Source organism: Notamacropus eugenii, chromosome 2 (assembly GCF_028372415.1).
Source record: "Notamacropus eugenii isolate mMacEug1 chromosome 2, mMacEug1.pri_v2, whole genome shotgun sequence".
NCBI lineage: Eukaryota > Metazoa > Chordata > Mammalia > Diprotodontia > Macropodidae > Notamacropus > Notamacropus eugenii.
The window spans coordinates 307,279,490-307,303,977 of NC_092873.1; the positions used below are offsets into that span (position 1 = coordinate 307,279,490).

A 24,488-nucleotide genomic window follows, 5' to 3' on the forward strand; every position below is an offset into this window, starting at 1 on the left:
CGTAGATCCAGAGGGCAAAATAGTCATTGAAAAAATCCATCATTCACCTCCTTAAAGGGATCCCAAACTAAAAACACCAAGGAATATCGTTGCCATATTCCAGAACTATTAAGTGAAGGAGAAAATACTGCAGGCAGCCAGAAAAAAAAATTCAAATATTGAGGAACTATGGTCAGGATCACACAGGATCTTGCAGCTTCTACATTAAAAGATCAAAGGGATTGGAATATGATATTCGGAAAAGCCAAGGAGCTGGGACTACAACCAAGGATCAGTTACCCAGCAAAATTGAGCATAATATTTCAGGCAACTAGATGGACATTCAGTGAAATAAGGGATTTCTAGACCTGGCTGATGAAAAGAACAGAGCTCAATAAAAAATTCAGTCTTCAAACACAAGTCTCAAGAGAGGCATAAAAAGGTAAACAGGGGGAAAAACTAGTTATTCAATATGGGCAAATTGTTTACATCCCTATAAGAGAAGATGATACATGTTAATCTTGAGAATTGTATATTTATTATCATATATAAAATGGATATATGTAGACAGAGAGAGTGGGTATAAAGTAAATGATATGATGATAAAAATGGGATTTAAGGATACAAAGGGATTGCAGTGGAAGATGTGGAAAGGAGGAGGCATAAAACGGTAAATTACATCACAGGGGGAGGCACAAAAATATATTACAGTAAAGGGAAAGAGGGGAGGGAGATAAACACTTTTTAAGATTTACACTCATTTGTTTTGGTTCAAGGAGGGAACAACAAACTCACTTAAGTATAGAAATCTAACTAGCTAATCTAACTAACTATTACTAGGCAGTAGGAGGGGAGAAAGGAAAGAAAAGGGAGGGAAGGTTAAAAGGGAGGGAAGAAGTAGTAAGGGAAAAGGAGAATAAAATGGAGGGGGGCTGAAAGAAGGGAGGGAAGACTGAGGGAAGCAGTGGTCAAAAATTAAAACTCTAATGAGGAGGGGATGGGAGAAGGGAAAACTAAAAGAAAATGGTCCATCCAGAGGAACCACCTGGGGTCCATCAGGGGAAGTCCTGGACAACTTTTGTGCAAATATTGGCCGTTAGGAGGGCAAACAAATGAGACCTTCAGGCTCCGGCCCATCCATCCATTTCTTTTCTTATGTGAAGATTTCAACTCCTTACATTTGTATCACTTTAAAGATACAAAAGATTTATTTTAATTTATTTATTTAACTTTTAACATTCATTTTCACAAAATTTTGGGTTCCAAATTTTCTCCCCATTTGTCCCCTCCCCTCACCCCAAAACACCAAGCATTCTAATTGCCCCTCTCACAAATCTGCCCTCTCTTCTATCATCCCTCCGTTCCCTTGTCCCCATCTCCTCTTTTGTCCTGTAGGGCCAGATAACTTTCTATGCCCCTTTGCCTGTATTTCTTATTTCCTAGTAGCAAGAACAGTATTCGACAGTTGTTCCTAAAACTTTGAGATCCAACTTCTCTTCCTCCCTCCCTCCCCATGCATTCCCTTTGGAAGGCAAACAATTCAGTATAGGCCATATCTGTGCAGTTTTGCAAATGACTTCCATAATAGTCATGTTGTCTAAGACTAATTATATTTCCCTCCATCCTATCCTGCCCCCCATTGCTTCTATTCTCTGTTTTGATGCTGTCCCTCCCCAAGAGTGTTGACTTCAAATTGCTCCCTCCTCCCATTGCCCTCCCTTCCATCATCCCCTCCACCCTGCTTATCCCTTTATTCCCCACTTTCCTGTATTGTAAGATAGGTTTTCATACCAAAATGAGTGTGCATTTTATTCCTTCCTTTAGTCAAATGTGATGAGAGTAAACTTCATGTTTTTCTCTCACTTCCCCTCTTTTTCCCTCCACTAAAAAGTCTTTTGCTTGTTCTCTTTTATGAGAGATAATTTGCCCCATTCCATTTCTCCCTTTCTCCTCCCAATATATTTCTCTCACACCACTTAATTTCATTTTTTAAGATATGATCCCATCCTATTCAATTCACTCTGTGCTCTCTGTCTGTGTGTGTGTGTGTGTGTGTGTGTGTGTGTGTGTGTGTGTAATCCCATCAATTGCCCAGATACTGAAAAGTTTCAAGAGTTACAAATATTGTCTTTCCATGTAAAGACAATTGTCTTTCGAATGCAAACAGTTCAACTTTAGTAAGTCCCTTATGACTTCTCTTTGCTGTTTACCTTTTCATGCTTCTCTTCATTCTTGCATTTGAAAGTCAAATTTTCTTTTCAGCTCTGGTCTTTTCATCAAGAATGCTTGAAAGTCCCCAATTTCATTGAAAGACCACTTTTTTCCCTGAAGTATTATACTCAGTTTTGCTGGGTAGGTGATTCTTGGTTTTAGTCTTAGTTCCTTTGACTTCTGGAATATCATATTCCATGCCCTTCGATCCCTTAATGTAGAAGCTGCTAGATCTTGTGTAATCCTGATTGTATTCCCACAATACTTGAATTGTTTCTTTCTAGCTGCTTGCAATATTTTCTCTTTGACCTGGGAACTCTGGAATTTGGCCACAATGTTCCTAGGAGTTTCTCTTTTTGGATCACTTTCAGGCGGGGTTCAGTGGATTCCTTGAATACTTATTTTGCCTTCTGGTTCTAGAATCTCAGGGCAGTTTTCCTTGATAATTTCATGAAAGATGATGTCTAGGCTCTTTTTTTTGATCATGGCTTTCAGGTAGTCCCATAAGTTTTAAATTGTCTCTCCTGGATCTATTTTCCAGGTCAGTTGTTTTTCCAATGAGATATTTCACATTATCTTCCATTTTTTCATTCTTTTGGTTTTGTTTTGTGATTTCTTGGTTTCTCATAAAGTCATTAGCCTCCATCTGTTCCATTGTAATTTTGAAAGAACTATTTTCTTCAGTGAGTTTTTGAACCTCCTTTTCCATTTGGCTAATTCTGCTTTTGAAAGCATTCTTCTCCTCATTGGCTTTTTTTGAACCTCTTTTGCCAATTGAGTTAGCCTATTTTTCAAGGTGTTATTTTCTTCAGCATTTTTGGGGGTCTCCTTTATCAAGGTGTTAACCTGCTTTTCATGCTTTTCTTGCATCTCTCTCATTTCTCTTCCCAGTTTTTCCTCCACCTCTCTTACTTGATTTTCAAAATCCTTTTTGAGCTCTTCCTTGGCCTGAGCCCATTGGATGGGCTGAGATACAGAAGCCTTGATTTCTATGTCTTTCCCTGATGGTAAGCATTGTTCTTCCTCATCAGAAAGGTAGGAAGGAAACATCTGTTCACCAAGAAAGTAACCTTCTATAAGCTTATTTTTTTCCCTTTTCTGGGCATTTTCCCAGCCAGTGACTTGACTTCTGAGTGTCTTCTCCACACCCCTACAAAAGATTTTAACACTGATTGTTTCCATTCATCTTTACAACAACTTTATGAAGTAGGCAGGGCTTGTATTCTTATCTCTGGTCTACATATAAGACTCCATATAGAGTGGATAGAGTTCTAGGCTTCATATACAGGAAAATCTGGGTTCAACTGCTGTCTCTGATCTGAATCTCACAGTGCCCCTGGCCAGCTCTCTAATCAGATCATTTGCAGAATACTTGCTGTATAATTACCTGTTATCGTTAAATGGTTTGTCCAAATTTTAACAACCAGGAAGTGACAGATTCAGGTTTCAAACTTAAGACTTCTAACATCAGGCTTAGGTTTGACAAAATTATGGGGCAGACCTCCATGGGAGTGGAAGCAACATGAACCTCTCTAGAGAGAAATGTACATAAGATACCATCACATTTTAAAGTATACTTCATATGTCAAATATATCCTTTTTGATACAGTGGAAATGAAATTGATGTTTCCAAAAGAAAGAAGAAAAAACAAGATGTGAGGGGAAGAAGGAGATGAGTGTGAATGCTATGTTACTATATAATCATAAGTTGTGGGGTAGTACAGGAGTCTCCTTTAATTTTCCTGAAATTTGTTTGAGATGTAACTGTCCTATGCAAGTCTGGAGTCAACAGACCTGGTACCACATCTAGAATAAGCCTCTCACTACTAGAATCAGCTGCAAAAAGGCCACTGTCTCTGGGTCACAGCTGATGTTGGAGTAGAAAGCTAAGGATCCTTCTCCTTCTAAACATATAGTCCTAAGATCTAGGCAGTTATAGTATCAAGGTAGCATGAAAGCCATACTGAATAATCATTCAGATCAATAATAATTCAAATTAAAATAATCAATAATTCAAATATAATCAAAATAGGCAAGTTTGAATTCAAAATAATCTATTATAGTTCTAAGCAAAATAATCCTTCAAGTCAATGGTGACAATATTTCTCCTTCCGATTTCGTTTTGCATTTGTTTCACCAATCTGTGCTGCTCCCTTAAGTTTATCACTGCTCCCTTTCATGGCACTACACACAGATCTCTGCTCTCTCCCTCCACACTCCTATTTCAACCATCATAAAATGGCCCTGAGGAACAAAACCTCAGCCCTTGATACAACCTTGCATTTTCTGTGTTCCTTTTTCAGTTTCCATTTCACACCATGACTCATGCTGCTTCTTTTCTTAGGTGGTGTGAGATATTGGCCTAAGATTGATTTCTCTCTGGCTGCTTTCCAGTGTTTCCAGTATTTTTGGTCACAAAAATGGGTGATTTGGTCACCGAATGGGTGATTTTCTTGGGTATCCTAAACATTCTGCTACCCTGTTCATTTCTTTCTCTTTCTGAGTGAAATAACTGGGAAAAGAGCTAATACAATGCCTAGAGTATTGTCATTGAAAACCAATTGGAATGACTTGATAATGCTGATCACTGACTACAATGAGTAACCCTTCCAGCAGAAGACTAAAGAAGAAGGCTGTTCCCACGTTTTGATGAGGAGGTAATAGACTAGAGATGACAAATGAGACAAACTTGTTCAGCCCTGACAAACACTTTTGCTTTGTTTGATGATACACAATCTATTATATAGGAGATAGCTTTGGGACAATTCACAGCAGGATGAAAATAGGGAAACTAAGGAAAGAGCAACAATGAAAATTTTGGGGGAGAGAAATTCTAGAAAGGGACCCAAGTAAGTGAGGGAGGTGATTTCCCATTGCAATAAACATATATATGTATGTGTGTATGCAAATCCACCAAACTATATCAGTAGAAGGTCAGAGATTCATACATATTCCTCTTTTCCTTTCTTCTTTACAAATTGAGATGTTTATAGTTATTGATGTATTGATGTCTATAATAAAAAAAAGAAATTAATAACATGTGAGAGCCATGTCAATTTGGGAGTCAATCTGACCTAAGTTTCGATATCACTTCCTCCTGGTTAGTGGTTGAGTTTGCAGAGCCTAACCTTGTCTTCATAGAGGTTTGCCCTGCACCCTTTCTCTGGTCCCATGGCTTCTTCATCCTCCCTCTGTTGAAAGTCATGTCACTCCCCCTTTCTCTTCCTCAGTGTTTAACAAGATAAAATGAGTAATACAGGACATAGAAATGTCCAAGGGAATATAAGGACCCAAAATAGAAATACCACATGAGTATGTTCTCAAAAAGACAAAGAATTGAAGGTTCAATGCTACAGTAAAGCCATAGAAATATCTTAGTCACACTACCACTGGTAGACTGGAACCCTGGGAGAGGAAGGGAAAAGAGAAGTAATTAGAGTCTCACTATATTCTCCTGACCCAAGAAGGAAGAGAGAAGATGAAACCAGACTGGGGTTTAGCATTGTGTCTTATCAGTAGGAATCAAAAGAGGGGTGGTTTTACTTGGAGTGTCAAAGAGCAATCAGGATGCCACTCACATGGCAAGACAGGTCTGGTCTTGTAAACACTGACCATTTCCTTAACTAACTTTGGGCAGCTAGGTGGTGCAGTGGATAGAGCACCAGTGGAGGAGTCAGGAGGACTTGAGTTCAAATGTCACCTCAGATACTTGACAGTCACTAGCTGTATGACTTTGGGAAGTCACTTAAACCCAGTTGCCTCATCCCCAGTCACCCTGATGAATATCTGGTCACCGGATTCAGATGGCTCTGAAGGAGAAGTGAGGCTGGTGACCTTCACAGCCCTCCCTCACTCAAAATAAAGTGCATGTCATTTTCTCTGATGCCATGGTCTTCTTGGGCAATGAAGGACGAACACACACACAACTAATCTTCAAATTCCCTGATTTTGCTGAACAATTTGCCTTTCATTTTAAAAACTTTCTTTCAAGGCATGACCATAAGAGGCATTCAGAAATGAATGGTGTAAAACATCCACTGAAAATTATAAACTTGAATTGTAAAAGGAGACCAAGAAAAGTACAGAGAAGTCTTTGGGCTTCTCTGTTTGTGGGGCAATTTTGAGAGCCTCCCAAATTTTAAGGATAAGAAAGTATTGATTCTCCCTCATTTGCTGTTGGGGCTATTCCAGACTAGTATGGTAAAGTTGTCAGGACATTGGTATTCAAAATGTAAAGTAATACTTGAATCCCAGCTCAGATACTTCCCAGCTATAAACCAATGGGAAAATCAACTAATCTCTTGGAGACTCAGTTTTCCCATCAATCAAATGAAGATAGTAATACATCCTCTCCCTTATTTCATATTAATTTTTGAGAGAAAAGAGCCCTTTGAAGACTTCAAAGCCCCCTAAGAATGGGAGTTCTGAGCAAGAGGACCAAGGATTTGGAGGTAGAAGGAACTTTAGAGGGCATGAAGCTAAAGATGGATGAATTTTCCTTCCAAATCCATTTCAAATCTCCCTTGGGATTTCATCTCTCCAGAAAGGGTAGGGAGAAGGGGGAGCACTGCCCAATGACATCTATCACTACTTAATAAGAAAAACTAAGAATAATGTATAAACTTTGCCTCAATAAAGCTCTTTACAATTTTAAAAGCATGTTCTTCTACCCCTGTTATCTTATGTCAGTCTCAGGGCAATCTTAAGGGATAATTGAGAGAGAAATTTTGAATGAATTGTCTGAAATCATATAGCTAACATCTGGCAGAGGAAAAGTGGGAATGCCAGGGAGGACTGGATGTGTTCCAGGAATTTACATGTGCATTGGTGGATAGAATGCTGGGCCTAAAGTCATGAAGACTCATCTTCCCAAGTTCCAACCTGGCCTCAAACACTAACTCTGCTACTCTGGGCACATCACTAAATTGTTTGCCTCAGTTTCCTCATCTCTCTAATGACTTGGAGAAGGAAATGGCAAGCCATTCCAGATTCTCTACCAAGAAGACTCAAAATGGAGTCATGAAGAGTCAGATACTATTGAAATGACTCAATAACAACAGTTTATTGATCTATTTCAAAAGGTAATTGAAAGTAATCTCTGCTATCACATTCTGTGTGGATGATGACCTCCATGGGAGAGAGGATTCACCACAGCTTGATGCAGGCAATCCCACTTTCCACATCTATAAATGTTAAGAAGTTTTTCCTAATGTCAGGCCCAAATTTAGATCCTTAGAAATTCTATGCCTTGCTCTTGGTTCTAACCTTGAGCACTCATCTCAACTCTTCCAAAGGACAGAATGTTTAGTACTTGAAACACAGATGTGGCTGCCATGGCTCTTCTCTTCTCCACACTGACCATCCCAACTTCCTTCAAATCAGCCTTCTGTGAGTGTAGGCACTTCACGTCATTTTTTGCCTTCCACTGAACATTATGCACCTTTCAAATGTTCTGCATAAACTGTGGATACTGACCACAAGATTCGCCATGTGGTTCTATGAGATGAGAAGAGTAGGAATATTGCCTCTGTATTCCTGAAAGTTTACTTCTCCAGAAGGGAGAAGATGAGACTTTTAGAATTCATATTAACATGTTGTCTCAAAGTGAGATGGCAGCCCACAGAACCCACAGAACCTTTGTTGTCCAATGATGCAACATCAGTCTTACATAATAAGAGCAGAACTCCCTTTCCTGAAACCCTCATTTCCAAAGAACATTGAAACTTCATCAAAAAGATTTTATTTTCAAATGTTTTATTCTGGAGTCTTTGTCCTACACATGTTCATGGAATTCAATAGGTAACTCAAAGGACTCTTAGGAAGAGAGGCCCAGGTGGTCATAGAGGTCCACATGGGGAAAAATTGTCTTCCACAAGTGAAAATAGCAAGAGCAAATACCCAAAGCTGCCACCAAATAATTTACATAAGTTAAATTTCATTAAAAAGAATACATAATACTGGGGGAGAGCATCTCCAGAAGGCTGGAGGTTAGGGTGATAACCTGTGCCTGTGGAATTCCTCACCTTGGTCAATATCCACTTAAGAGTTATCATCAAAGGTCCTTCAGCCCCTCATTTCAGCTCCAGGTCTTCCACGTAGCTCTGAACCCAGGCATCACTGGGGTTGGCACACACCTCACGGCCTCTTTTGGTCTAGAACCTGGGCAGGGAGGGGAAGAGAGATACGAGGTCAGGGAAGGAGAAATGCTTCTCTGTGTTCCCCATATCTGGCAATCACCACAGTCTGAACATCTCTACAGGGCCTTAATTCAGGGACAATCCTCACCTCTAGCAACATCTCTCAGGCCTTGGTGAGTATTAAGGTTCTCTCTAGAGATGTGTCCAGTGGGGAGTCTCTCTGCAATCCTCACTTTGGTATATTACCTTTGCCCTTAGGTGAGCAGCTGCCATCTTGCTCCACGGAAAACTCAATCCATTTCATCAAGGTGCCAAATAGCCCCATGTCCCCTTGCCATCCTCTCTCCCTGCATCCCCTCAACAGATTCACTGGGCAGATACTCACACCACAGCTGGCTGTCACAAACTTTCTGAGGATCTGTTGGCTGACATAGGAGAAGCAGCAGGAGGTGGGAGGGTCAGAGCCCATTGCAAAGAAAGGGGAGACAAAAGATTAGTAAGGTCATATGTCCACACCTTTCATTCTTTACCTGCTGCCTCCATCCCAGGGATATGCTCAGTATTAGGCACACTAGGATGTGATTCCTCCTGTCTGCCTTACCCTGTTTCCTTCCAATACTAGATGTGACTCTCATTGTGCCTGCAGGGGGATAAGACCTGCTGCTCCCACCTCATAGGGGATGATTGGTAGAAACCTGAAGTATGGGAGCTGGAAGGGATGTCAGAGACCTTCCCATCCAATTCCTGCCTTTGCCCAGGAAGTCACTTGCTGGAGAACCCTTGGATGATTAGTGGCAGAGCCAGAATGAGAACTTAACCAGGCACAGAATCCAGTCCAGTGCCCTTTCTCCTCTCTTGTCTCATCTCCATCAAACATTTAACCATGATATACTCTCAAGGGCAGGTAAATATTTTCAAAGCCAAAAGCATAGACATCCTTCCTGCTCCTACTCCTACACCTGTTCCTGCTCCTGCCCTCACTTTTTGTCCTTCCCAACCCTCATAGATGCCTATGATGAGACAAGCCTTATCTCCTGTCAGGGTTCTTTCCAGCCTGGGAGCAGATCCTGGGCACAGCCAGAGGGAAACAGAAGCAACATTGACCTGGTGCAGAGGATGCCAGAGAGCTGAAGGCCATGACCAGGAGGATGGAGAGGGCAGCCATGGAGACCTTCATGATGCTGAGAGGAGAGAAGACTTGGAGGAACAGAACAGGAGCTAGGAGACTGTGGAAGACTATGTTTCTGTCTCATGGGTTGTCCCTCTTTTTACAGGGGTTTCTGACAGCACTCAGACAGAAGGAAAGAACTTAAAAGGAGTGGAAATTCCAGTGGAGAGATATCATGGGATGACTTTGAAACTGAAAAGGGAATCCAGGAAATGTAGCCCTGTTGTCTAGAACTGAGTTCCCCCAAACCCCCTGCAGCTTCATCATCCATGAAAGAGGAGGGAGGATGGAGAGAGGAGAAGTGTGCATGTGGTGGGGTGGCAAGCCTGCTAAGGGGGAAGCGGTGAACTGGAACTAGCACAGAGACAGATGCAACATATGCAAAGACAAAGAGGAAAGAGAGCTTTGTGGACCATTGATATGAAGTGGTCTTCATGTACTTCATGCTGCTTTGACACCATAACTGCCTAAATCTTAGGCTTGTAGATTTAGAGGCCAAAGGATCTTAAGGAGATTTTAGCTGAACACTAATTTTCCTGTTAAAGAAACTGTGACCCAGAGAGAAATGACTTGTCCAATTGGGAGTCAGAAGAACATTCTGGAAATGTTCTCAGGTTTGTTGATTTCACATTTTTGCTCTCACAGAAAATGGTGCATTCAGATTAACAACCTCAGGTACTTCAAAGGGCAGTCCTAGACATGTTTTGTGCAAATGAAGGCCATGAGCAGGCCAAAGAAATGCAGCCTCCAGGTCTTGGCGCATTCCTTCAAGGGCTTTCTTGTGTGAAGATTTCAACACCTTACATTTGCATCACTTTAAGGATACAGAAGACTTTAACACTGATTATCTCCTATCATCTTTTTTTTTTTTTTTTTAGAAAGCAGAAAAAGAAAAATATTTATTCAGACACCAGAAAGCCAAATTCCAATACCAAAAAGCTAAATCCATCATAGCAACCAAGAAGTCAGTACACATCAGCCATACTGGGGACAAAGCCATTTCCAAACCTTCCCCACCCCTGCTGGGCCTTCCCACAAGCAAACACTCACAAACTAGTTGTGCCTGCCTGTGTCCTCTCTCCTCTGCACCTAATCTCTCTCACCAATTTCCTTCCAGTTCTTCTCCACCCTCCCTCTTCCACTCATTCTGCAAACTCCTCCCACCACATGTGACTTAGGCTTCCATGTGATTTAAGCAGGTTACGTGGGCCTATTAACCAATGGGAAAGATCTTCCCATTTAAATTATCATCACAATATCTCATGTCCCACACTTTCCAACTATATTTCCAACACATGTATACTCATGCATACATACATATATACACATATACATACATATTATGTGTCCGTACATACACATGTATGTATGTGTGTAAGCATAAAGCTTCTGTGTCATACAATAACCTTTTATATCTTTCACTTCTTGATACTTAAATATAGTCATCTAATATAATTTGTCATTTTCTCCTGTGCCCAACCACACATGAAGACATCAAATGTTAAGATATATCTTGATGTTCTTAAGGAAATCCTGTCAAGTTCTTCATAAAATTCCATTTCTGATCATGTTCAGCAATTATAGGCACATAACTGTAAAAGGTGAGGTTAATTAAGTAAATCAATCAGATGACCCCACCCCACCCAAAGTAAGTGACAGTCTCTTGATTAAAATATAATAGAACAAAGACATTTTAAGTACTAAAAGTATTCCATCAGTTGAGAAGTCTCTGGTGAGCCACTGGATAAAGTAGAAGTGATGTCACACAGGAAAAGTGTTTGGACTGAAGAAATGTGTTTGTGCTTCAGGGGTCAGACCAAATCCAAGAAAGACTCAAAGTTGAGCAAGCTTCTGGAAGTGGAGAGAAGAGAGAGTCTTGCTTTTAGCCTCTTTATTGACTATCTTGGTGGGGAAAGGACCTTGTAAACTTTAGAAGTCCAGAAGACCTTTCATCTTCTCATTGGTGTCCAAGCAACATCCCAGGAATAGTTGAGAGTAACTTTTCATGCTTCTCTTGATTCTTGTGTTTGAAAGTCAAATTTTCTATTCAGCTCTGGTCTTTTCATCAAGAATGCTTGAAAGTCCTCTATTTCATTGAATGATAATTTTTCCCTTGAAGTATTATACTCAGTTTTTCTGGGTAGGAGATTCTTGGTTTTAGTCCCAGTCCCTTTGACTTCTGGAATATCAAATTCCAAGCCCTTTGACCCCTTAATGCAGAAGCTGCCAGATCCTGTGCTATGCTTATCGTATTTTCAAAATACTCAAATTGTTTCTTTTTGGCTGCTTGCAATATTTCCTCCTTGACCTGGGAACACTGCAATTTGGCTACAATGTTCCTAGGAGTTTTTCTTCTGGATCTCTTTCAGGAGGTGATCTGTGAATTCTTTCAATAGTTATTTTAGCTGGCTGGTTCCAGAATATCAAGGCAGTTTTCCTTGATAATTTCATGAAAGATGAGGTCTAGGCTCTTTATTTGATCATGACTTTCAGGTAGTCCCATAATTTTTAAATTGTCTCTCCTGGATCTATTTTCCAGGTCAATTATTTTTCCAGTGAGGTATTTTACATTGTCTTCTACTTTTTCATTCTTTTAGTTTTGTTTTGTAATTTGTTGGTTTCTCATAAAGTCATTAGCTTCCATCTGCTCCATTCTGATTTTTAAAGAACTATTTTCATCAGTGAGCTTTTGAACCTACTTTTCCATTTGGTTAATTCTATTCTTTAAAGCATTCTTCTCCTCTGAAATGGACAGACCGAGACAAGCATAGGCAAGAGTTAATTGAGAATTTGGGAGCGTCTTTATCAGCCAGTGGCTGTCCTCTGAAGAGGCAGACCTGAACAAAGGTGTGTGTGCCTTTTAAGCATCTTAGCACCTCCCAGTACAGCTTTGTGGTTCCAATAGCACACATTTTTCACAGAACAGTTTTGACAGGGGTTCCTAGGTACTGCTAGGCAAAGGGGTACAACAGAGAGGGGGGCCCAGGCAGCTTCTAGGCAAAGGGGTACAACAGAGAGTGTAACCACTAACAGAAAGTGGCTACTAGGCCCAACCCTGCCTAGAAACTCAACAGACATTTCTCAACCCAGGCGCTCTGGTGGGGGAGGGGAAATAATGTCCACTTTACTCCCCCCTTTTCATGTAACTAATTTAAATGAGGGACTCGTCAGAGTCCAAAGGGGTATAACTGGCTTGATGTGTGAAGGATGTATCCACTCCTTGCGTCCTGCGACCTTAACCACTGATAAGTTTGACAGGATCACTTGAAAAGGCCCGGTCCACCGAGGTTCAAGTGAGGATCCCCGGGATAGTTGTTGCTTGATATAAAGATTTGAGAGCACTCTGGACCTCGCACAGAGCCTGTAAGGACTTAAGGAGGGCAACATTAGAAAGTTCGGGAAGCCAACACCCAACAGCTCAAGGAACAACCGGGGGGGCTACTCTGAATATGATTTCAAAGGGGGACAGAGAGAGAGAGAGAGCCGCAGGATTGGGGGTACACCTACCCCGAAGCAGGGCAAAAGGAAGGAGACTCACCCAGGTCCTGCTAGTTTAAGCTTAGCAATATGCTCCTTCAGGGTCCTATTCATCCTTTCTACCTGGCCTGAACTCTGGGACCCAAGTACATGCACTCAAGCACCCCACCTTGTCCCCCTTTAAGCAGATGGTACCCAACATATTTTGGGATAAGGGATGAAGGTCTCAGCTTCTGAAACTGCTTCCTGCTGAGACTGGACGTAGAGCTGACCCTGCCTCACAGGGTCCCAACATTGGAGGGATTGGGTCTTTAACCAGTATGAGGGACTTGACAATTCAGAGGGTGATAGGTGATATTACAATTCTTGAGAAAGGGACATCCCTCCATCAGGTCGGGGAACCTGGTGGAGGGAGGCAACTTACAGACCCTAACACAGTGAATCCCACTTAATTGCTCATGTGGCTTTAGAAAAGAGGGGAGGGGGAGAAACAAGACAACAGTACAACAAACAGTGGGGAGATTTGAGTGACTTCCAGGTTTCAGCTAGAGCCCACAGCACTTTCACAAAGAAAGCTGGTAGCTGGTAAGGGGGTAAAACCAACCAACCGTCCACAAGCCCTGGATACCTGAAACTCAGGTATCCAAGGAGAAAGGCCTTATGGAAAATTAAATACAATCCTCACATTCTTTCCCCTATACATTCTTCCCTTCATCTATCCCCTTTATTTACAAGGGGACTATCCCATGTTATAAGTACAGATACAGAGATTTAAGATACAAAGGTAGATCAATGAATTATCCATTCAGAGGTTCCATCTCATCTGGGAAGGGACATCATCTGATGCAGTTTTCTGATCTAGATGCCCCTTCAGTCATCTTCAGCACAACATCTCTGCACATTCTTTATCTTCTTGTAGAAATCCGGATGTCCACTCTCCTACAATACTGACCTTAATACCATTTCAGATGACCATTCTTAAGCTCTATACCTTTATCACTCTACAAAATCAAAATTGGGACTTTGGCCAATTGTCATATTTAAGAAATCCACATTAGAACCCAGTATTTACATCATACATTTACATCTAGATCTAAAGTCCTAAACCTGATAGCTTAATTTTAGACAACCTCAGATGTTCCCCTACCAGCAATCTGTTATTTCATCAATCTGATATTAAACTTACAAAACCTTTGACTATAGGAAATTGCCATTAAGAGTAGGGACATTGAAGGGAAACAACATCTCCCTAACTTCATGTCAATTCCAGGCAGGAGCAGATTGTCAGCTGGCATTCAGCCAGGCTTAAAGTCTGCCACGTGTCAGTGGGGAAATTGTGTCAGGAGAATCCTACCTCAGCCCAGGCTGAACAGCCGTTCTCCCAACTTTACTATCACAGGCTTACTGACATCATCGATCAGAGGCTCAGACCACCTTTCTTGCTATCCACACCTGGAGTTAGACTCAGAAGAACAGTCAGTTAATAGTCCCATAGAATCTTAAAATAGCAAGTTCCAATAATCAGGTTTCAGATATGACTATAATTTCACATTAGCTAAGGAACATCCTTGACTCTGTTTGAATTCAGGTAGGGGTGAAATTTTCCAATCATGCAGTATCTGTATTAAAGCCAGACTCAGGAACAGTCAGGTGGGAATGATTCCTTTATAAAAGGACACAGTGGAGAAAATGACCAGGAGGATCCCATCCTAGATTGAGTCTAGAATTGTCTCCTCGGTGTTTCCTCTCCAGATACAAATTTCACCTGATAACAGTACAGGATGCAGGATCACAGTCCCTCTGAGTAACTTGTGGCATATCCTTTCAGATACTGATTTAATGCAGACAACTATACCCAAATTCAAACTTAAACAAAAATATTTATGGTCCCAGATGCTTTTACCTTAAACAGCAAATTTCACTAATCCCAACTTAAAGCCAAATACAGTTATTTGTATTCCCATGGAGTTGCAATAAGCAATGAAGATTAACAGGACTCACATACATAAGAGATTTCATTTAAGATCCTTCCTTCTCAAATTTAAAACTTGTCTTGATATAAAATCCAATTGTTACAACTTTTGAGCAAGTCACATTCATTATTTATGAATTATACAAGCCAAACAATTTTCTTAGGACTGATGACCATGTCCACATGAAAGGGGCCTTGGCAGTTTTACAAAATAAAAGGAATTGGCATGGATCCCATGCCTGCCAACCCCAAACATACAGGAGGACTGTTCTGAATGGGCAGAACCAGTCTAAATAAATTATTACTGCATTCATTTCTTTCCACACATAGTAATCAATTAACAATTTTAGGTTTAGCATTAAGACAGCAGCTTTTTAGCTATAACCTTTTTTAACAGGCAAAGGTGAAAGTACCTGGTTTTCTAAATAACATAAGTGATTTTACACAACTTTTCCAATGTCTTTTAGTTTCAACAAAATTCAGATTACAAATTGCTTCCTCTAACACCATTTCTGGATTATAGAGTAAAATAAAAATCTTGATGGTTCTAACTTTTACTCAAGAAAATTTCACATCTGTGTCCACTCCTTAAAAATGTTTTTGAAAGAAAAAGTTGTGAAACTGCAAGTGGAAGTGAGGGAGACTCTGGAACAAAGTCCAGTGGTGCCTAGTCTCCTCCTTTTCACTTGGGAGTTTCACAGCCTGAACTCTGAGGTGTCTTTTCTTTTTTCTTTTTTTTTTTTTTTTTTTTGCATTTTCTTTTTCTTTTTTCCTTTTTCTTTTTTGCCTTCTTCCCCTTGTGTGGGGAGGCTTTAAGGGACCTTAGGGTTAGGACAGGGAAACAAATCTATCCAGATGCTGATATATGGGATCTGATCTGGATGGCCCGGATCCCCATTCACTATTCTCCATACCCGTCCTGCAATGGATTTATCAAAAGTCCCCTCGGGTGGCCAATCCACCCCGAAGGTGGGCCACTCTTATTGACAGAGTAAAGTTAATTTCTCCTTGGAGACTGTGTACGCATAACCAGCTGCAGCTTGTTGGAGTTGTTTAAAACACTTTATCATGAACTGCAATGGGGTCTTGGGACCTGAATGTCTTTGGCCCATGAGACCAGGAAAGGAGAGTAAGATACAGAGTCTGATTAAACTGGGGCTCTAACACAAAACAAAAGACAGACAAAACACACAGACAGACACAGTTAGACAGTCCAGAATTAAACAAAAACACAAAACAGGAGACAGTCAAAATGCAGAATGCAGACTCAGTCAAGCAGTCCAGAGTCTCGGAAACCCAAAAATACAGTACAGCCAGACAAGATACAGAGTGCAGAGTCAGTAAAGTGGTCTGGACTCTCGGAAACCCAAAAATACAGGAGAGCCAGACAAGATACAGAGTGCAGAGTCAGTCAAGTGGTCCAGGACTCTCAGAAACCCAAAATACAGGAGAGTCTACACAGGACCTCACACGGTGTCCCACGGAGGCCAGTAAGGGCGTTTCCCGCTGCGTCCAGCCTCGCCACTTACTCCACAAGAGTACTCACCTACACAGACATGGCGCTCAAAATGGCTAGATCAGAGGAATTTTGCTACCAGGAGCCTGGTTTGCATGTCTGTGCTTTGAGATTGGGGCCGGGGAACATCAATCCCGGTGGCCACCCCCTGAAGTCAAAGCACAGTCCTGCCATCCAGGGCAGATGGTTTGCCTGTGCACACAGAGCCGGAGGCTGTCTCGGTTGAACGGATCGAGAAAAAGCACAGGCAGGTTGCCCGTGCACACAGAGCCAAAGGCTGTCTCGGTTGAAGAAAAATCACAGGAAGGTGCCTGTGCACACAGAGCCAAAGGCAGTCTCGGTGGAAAAAAAAGTACAGGCAGGTGCCTGTCCTCACAGAGTCAAAAGCTATCTCGGTGGAACCTCCATGTGAAATGGACGGACCGAGACAAGCACAGGCAAGAGTTAATTGAGAATTTGGGAGCATCTTTATCAGCCAGTGGCTGTCCTCTGAAGAGGCAGACCTGAACAAAGGTGTGTGTGCCTTTTAAGCATCTTAGCACCTCCCAGTACAGCCTTGTGGTTCCAATAGCACACATTTTTCACAGAACAGTTTTGACAGGGGTTCCTAGGTACTGCTAGGCAAGGGGGCACAACAGAGAGGGGGACCCAGGCAGCTGCTAGGCAAAGGGGTACAACAGAGAGTGTAACCACTAACAGAAAGTGGCTACTAGGCTCGACCCTGCCTAGAAACTCAACAGACATTTCTCAACCCAGGGGTTCTGGCGGGGGGAGGGGAAATAATGTCCACTTCATCCTCCTTGGCTTTTTGGGACTTTTTTGCCATTTGAGTTAGTCTATTTTTAAAGGTGTTAATTTCTTCACCATTTCTGGGGGTTTCCTTTAGCAAGTTGTTGACTCATTTTTCATGATTTTCTTGCATTGCTCTAATTTCTCTTCCCAGTTTTCCCTCCACCACTCTTAATTAATTTTCAAAATCATTTTTGAGCTCTTCCATGGCCTGAGACCATTGCATATTTATTTTGGAGATTTTGGATGCAGAAGCCTCGACTTTTAGGTCTTACTCTGTTGGTATCCATTGTTCTTCCTCATCCAAAATGAAGAAAGGAAATATCTGCTCACAAAGAAAGTAACCTTCCATTGTCTTATTCTTTTCCCCCTTTTTTTGGTCTTTTCCCAGCCAGTGACTTGACTTTTCAGTTCTTTGTCAAGGGGAGGGTATCCTCTGGGGACCTGTAAGTTCTCAGTTCCTCAAAGGCAGCAAAACCAAGGAAGAGGAGTTTATTCCTCTCCTGTCCTGTGCTCTGGTCTGTGAGCAGGATTCCCTCTCCAGAACTTCCACCAGCTCCCCCATACCAGCACTCCTCCTCACCCCAGGGCCATCAGTCTGGGCTGAAATCCAAGACAGCTACTCAATTCCCCCAGAGGTTTTAGGCCAGGGCTCCAACAATGGAAGCTGTCGCTGCTTGGGGCCATTTGTTTGATCAGTCCCTGCAACTTCCTCAGGTTTATCATTGTCCCCTCAGCACTCTTATCATGCCACTGTATACACACCTCTCCCATCTCCATCCATTCTCCTCTTTACCCCATGATTAAACTGTCCTAAGGAAAAAAACATCAGCCATTCAGAAAGCCTTGCATTTCCTGGGCTCCTTTTGTCCATTTTCACTTTGTTCCTTGACACATGCAGTTTCATGGCAGAGATGGTGTGAGATGCTGGCCTAAGCTTGATTTCTCTCTGCCTGCTTTGCAGGGTTTCCATGATTTTTTGATCACATACAGAATGCTCATCCATGTGGGTGATTTCCATGGGTTTGCTAAACACTTTGGTGCCACTTTCTCTTGCTTCTCTTTCTCAGTGAAGTAGACAGAACCTGGAGAAAAACTAATAAAATTACTGGTGGATTGTCAATAAAAACAAATTGGAATGAGTCAAGAATGCTGATCTCTCAAAAGAGTGATCCTTCCAGCAGAGCCAGTTTCCCACCTTTTGATGGTGAGGTGATAGAATGGAGAGGTCAAATGAGACAGACATTTTCAGCTCTGGAGAGCATTTATGCATTTTTACTTTATATACAATCTGTTATATAAGAGAATGACTTTGGGCCCTTTTATAGCCAGATAAAAACAGAGGAAGAGGAAAAAGCAGCAATGAAAAATTGAGAGGGGAAAAGGAATTCTAGGAGACATGAGCACAGAAAGGGTTTTCCCACAGTGGTAAACTTAGTATACACCTAAAAACACCAAACCACATTTAGTAGAAATTCACAGATTCATATACCATCCTCTTTTCTGTTCTTTCATATACTGAAATGTTCATATTTTTGACATTTTGATGTTAATAACAAAAAAAGAAATTAATAATGCTTGAGGTTCATGGTGATTTGGAAAACACTCTAACATAGGTGTGGATATCATTTCCTTATGGTCAGTGGTTGGGTTTTCAGAACCTATCTTTGTCTTAATAGTGGTTTCCTCTGTACCCCTTCTCTGGGCCCACGTCTTCTTCTTCCTCTCTCTCCTGAGAGCCATGTGTCACTCGCTCTTTCCTTCCTCAGTGTCCTACAAACTAAAATGAGTCACAGGGGACATACAGAGATCCAAGGGAATGTAGGGACCAAAAAGAGGAATGCCACAGGAGCATAACCTCAAAATGACAGAGAGTTAAAGGGTTGATGCTACAGTAATGCCATAGAAACATCTTAGGCAGTCTTCCACTGGAAGACTGAAGCCATGGAAGAGGAAGGGAAAAGAGAAAGAAAGAGGGTCTTACTGCATTCTCCAGACCAAAGAAGGAAAAGGGAAGAGGAAATCAGACTGGGATTTAGCTTTCTCTCTTATTAGTGGGAATCAAAAGAGGGCTGCTTTTCACCTTGAGTTTCAGAGAGAAATGAGGATCCCACTCACATGGCAAGTCAGGTCTGGTCTTGTCAATTTCCATAGCTTTTCCCCTCAACCACAGGTAGTGTGATATGGTGGCTAGAGAGATGAACGTAGAGTCGTTGTATCTCAGGGTGACTGAGATACAAATCCTGTACCTGATATGAACTAGGAAACAAGGTTTTCCTGGAAAAGTCACCCAATGAACTTCATCCTTTAGATACTGACCACTTCCTGCCCTAATCCTAAAAATTCCCTGACTCTTGATGAAGTTTTCCCCCTTCATTTTAAAAATTTCTTTCAATGTAGGAGCATAAAACACTTTTAGAAATGAATGGTGTAAAATATGAACTGATACAAGCAAACTTTAATTGTAAAATACCTAGAAAAGTACAGGCTTCCTTGTTTCTTTCTGGAGCCATTTTGAGAATCTCTCAACTCTTAGGCATAGAAAAACATTGATTCACCCTTATTCCCTTTGGGGACCATTCTACTCTAGATTGGTAGAGTTCTCAGGATATTGGTATTCAAAGGGTAGAGCAGTCTTGGAAACCCACCTTGGATCTGTTTGCTAATAGGAAAATCAATTAGTAGCCTCAGTTTCCTCATCCATCAAATGGGCATAATAATATTCTTTCCTCCTATTTTACATGGGTTGTGAAGAGAAAAATCAGTCCTTTGAAGATATCAAAACACCCTAAGAATGGGAATTCTGGACTAGAGGGTCAAGGATTTGGTGCTGGAAAGTAGCTTAGAGGGCACGAAGTTCAACAAGGATTTATTTAGCTTCCCAATCCTTTTCAAATCTCCCTTGTTATTTCAACTCCCCAGAAAACATGTTGCTGTAAACAGGGTAGGAAGAATGGGAATACTGCCTACTCACAACCACCAATAATTAATAAAAACAACAACAAAGAATCCTACACCACCATTGCCTCAATAAAGCTCTTTGCAATTTTAAAACATCTTGTCCAACCTCTGTCTTCTTATGTCAGCCTCAGGGCAGTCTTAACGGAGAGAAAATGTGAATGCAGTGCCCAACATGATCCATCTAATGCCTGGCAGAGGCCAAATGGGAATGCCAATTCATTTTAGGAATTTACGTTTGCATTACAGGATAGAATATGGGGTCTAAAGTCAGGAAGACTCCTCTTTCTAAGTCCAAATCTGGCCTCAGACACATACTAGCTGTGTGACCCTGGGCAAATCTCTTAACTCCACTTGCCTCAGTTTCCTCATCTATCAAATGAGCTGGAGAAGGAAATGGTAAATCACCTCAGTATCTCTGCCAAGAAAATGCAAAACGGGGCCATGAACAGTCAGACATGACTGAAAAGACACAAGAACAACAAAATATTGATTTACTTCAAAAGATGATTGAAAGAATTCCCCACTATCACATCCTTTGTGTGGGGTCACCTAGCCTCTGTTTAAAGATCTTCATGGCACAGGGAATCCACCTCACCTTAGATGTAGCTAATTCCCATTTGGACAGCTAAAATTACTAAGGAATTTTTCCTAGAGTCAGACCCAAATTTAGGTCTTCACAAATTCCACCCCTTGCTCTTGGTTCCATCCTCAGGATCCAGAGAACACAAATCCCAACACTTCCAAAAAACAGAACTTCTAATACTTAAAAACAGAAATCATGGGTGGCATGGCTCTTCTCTTCCCTCCACTGACCAGACCTAGTCCCTTCAAAACCTTCACTTCATATGTAACCTTTGTTTTCCAATGACAGCAGACGATCTTATGTGATAAGACCTCCACTCCCCCTCCTGAGTCCCTCATCCCCAAAGAACATTGAAATCCCAGCAAAAAAATATATATATATGGTTTTCAAACATTTTATACTGAAATCTTTCTGCTAAAGATATTCATGGAATCCAACACGTGACCGAAAACTCTTAGAAAGAGAGGCCAGGCTGCTCATAGAGGTCCCCATGGGGAATTATTGCCTTCCAGAAGTGAAAACAGCAAGAACAAACACCCCACAGCTGCCACCAAATAGTTAACATAAATTAAATCTCACAGAGAAGAATGAATTATACTAAGTAAGAAGATCTTCAGAAGGCTAGAGGTGGTAGAGATTTCCTCTGCCTGTGGAATTCCTCAGCTTGGTCCGTTTCCCTTTACAAGGCATTGTCCAAGGCCCCTGAGCCTCTCAGTTCAGCTCCAGGTCTTCCACATAGCTCTGAAACCAGGCATCACTGGGGTTGGCACATGCCTGCTAGCCTCTTTTGTTCTGGAACCTGGGCAGGGAGAGGAGGAGAGATGAAAGGTCAGGGAGGGAGAGATGCTTCTCTGTGCTCCCCCATATCCTACACTGACCAGTTCCTGCACATGACTACAGGGTCTGAAGGCACAACCCTCACTGCTAGCAACATCTCTCAAGTCTTTCTGAGCATTCACAAGCTCTCCAGAAATTTATCCAGTGGAGAGTCTATGAGGAAGCCTCACCTTAACATATTATCCATGTTGATTCTGTTTCTCCCTCCTTCCTTGGGGGAGTAGCTCCCATCTTCTCCATGGAGAACCCAACCTTGGGCACAGATCACTTGGGAGACTTCAGGGTTTCCCCTGAGTGACCTGACTCATCCATTTCACCAAGTTGCCAAATGGCCCCATCTCCCCTTGCCATCCTCTCTTTCTGCATCCCCTCAAGAAATTAAGTGGGTACAAACTCACACCACAGTTGGCTGGGAACACAGGCTGCTGGTCTCATAATAGTCTGTAACAAATTTTCTTTGAATCTGTTGCCTGACATAGGAGAAGCAGCAGGAGGTGGGAAGGTCAGAGTCCACTGCAAAGAAAGGGGAGGCATGAGATTGGTAAGGTCCCATGTCCACACCTTTCATTCTTTACCTGCTGACTCCAATCCAGGAACATACTCTGTACTAGGCATGCTGGGGATGTGATCCCTCCTGTCTGCCTTACCCTGCTTCCCTCCAGTACCAGATGTGATTCCCATTATGCCTGCCAGAGGACCAGACCTGCTATTCCCAAGCTTTAGGGGATTATTTGTGGAAACCTGAAGTGTAGGAGCTGGAAGGGATGTCAGAGACCTTCCCATCCAATTCCTGCCTTAGCCCAGGAAGCTACTTACTGGAAGTCACTTGGGCAATTATTGGCAGAGCCACAACGAGAACTTGGTGAGACACAGAATTCAGTCCAGTGCCCTTTTTCCTCTCTTGTCTCATCTCCATCTAACATTTAACCAGATTATACTGCAAAGGGCACAGTAATGCCTTCAGATCCAACGAGCACAGATATCCTTCCTCCTCTTGCTCCTGCCCCTCCTTGTTAGTCCTCCCCTTCCTCTCTTGACCCTCACAGATCCCTATGATCAGATCAGCCCCATCTCCTGTCAGGGTTCTATATAGTCTATGACCAGGGCCTGGGCACAGCCAGAGGGAAAGAGAAGGAACATTTACTTGGTGTAGAGGATGACAGAGTGCTGAAGGAGGATGGAGAGGGCAGCCACAAAGACCTTCATGATGCTGAGAGGAGAGAAGTCTTAGAGGAGCAGAACAGGAGCTAAGAGACTCTGAAGGTCTGTGCTTCTGCCTCATGTGTGAGTTCACTTTTTATTGGGGGTTCTGGGAGTACCGAGAGAAAAGGAAGGGACCTAAATGGAGTGGTAATTCCACTGGAGAACTGATGTCATGGTAGGTGTTAGAAACTAAAAAGAGAGCCCAAGAAATGTAAGACTGATGTCAAGAACTGAGGTTCTCTCCCCTAGTGTGGCTTCTTCATAGGGGAAAGAGGAGGCAGGATGGAGAGCGGAGAAGTGTGCATGTGGTGGGGTGTCAAGACTGCTAAAAAGGAAGTGGTGAACTGGAGCTAGCACAGAGACAAATGAAACATAGGCAAAGACAAATTGGAAAGAGAGTTTTGTCGATCATTGATATGAAGAAGTGATCTGCATGACCTTAATGCTGCTTTGACATCGTAACTGCCTAGATCGTAGGCTTGTAGATTGAGAGGCAAAAGAGTCCTAAGGGGTTTAGTTGAACACGCTTATTTTCCAGCTAAATGAACTGTGACCCAAAGAGAAGTGACTTGTCCAAAGTCACATTGGGTGTCAGGAGCAGATCCTGGAAATGTTCTGAGGTTTGCTGATTTCACAGTTTTATACTCAAAGACAATCGTCCATCCAGAGGAACCATTTGGAGTCCTTCAGGGGCAGTGCTAGACAAGTTTTGTGCAAATGGTGGCCATGAGCATGCCAAAGAAATGAGGTATCCTGTTCCTAGCATATTCCTTCATCTGCTTCCTTGTGTGAAGATTTCAATACATTACATTTGTATCATTGTAAGGATACAAAAGATTTTAATATTGATCATATCCTATCATGTTTATAATAACCTTATGAAGTAGGCAGGATTGGTATTTTTATCTCTAGGTTAATTAAGGTTCTTGACATAGAATGGATAAGGTCTTAGACCTGGTCAGGAAGACCTGGGTCCAAATGCCATCTCTGAAAATTATTAGCTGTGCAGTCTTTCATTTCACAGTGTTTCTGGTCTATACTCTAAAAAGATAGGCAACATATACCAGGACAGAATAAACAACTATGATATAGACCATCACATCACTCCCCTCTCTATCCTTTCTCCTCTTTGTCCCATGATTAAACTGTTCTGAAGAACAAAACCTCACCTCTTGAAACAGCCTTGCATTTCCTGGGCTCCTTTTTCAATTTCCAACTCCCACTACGCCACATGCAGCTTCTTGGCATGAGATGTTGGGCTAAGCTTGTTTTCTCTATGGCTATTTTCCAATGTTTCCAGTCGTTTGGGTCATATACAGAAAGCTCATCCAAGTAGGTGACGTTCTTGGGTTTCCTAAATACTCTGCTGCCATGTTCACTTGCTTCTATTTCTCACTAAAGTAAACAGAACCTGGAGAAAAACTAATAAAATGACTGGTGTGTTGTCAATAAAAACAAATTGGAATGGCTCACTAACGCTGATTACTACAATGAATGGTCCCTCCAGCTGAAGATGAAGTCAGTTTCATGCAGAGGTGATAGACTGGAGATGCCAAATGAGAAAGACATTCTCAGCTATGGGCAACCCCTTTGCTTTATTTCTTTATATAGGAGAACAGCTTTGAGGAATACTAATAGCAAGGCAGAAATAGAAG

At 41.9% G+C, this 24,488-nt stretch overlaps 1 pseudogene; it reads right to left on the reverse strand.

Moving 5' to 3' along the window:
* Nucleotides 1-1,328: 1,328 nt before the first annotated feature.
* On the reverse strand, nucleotides 1,329-22,836 carry LOC140527742 (C-C motif chemokine 4-like; annotated as a pseudogene).
* Nucleotides 22,837-24,488: the final 1,652 nt, after the last annotated feature.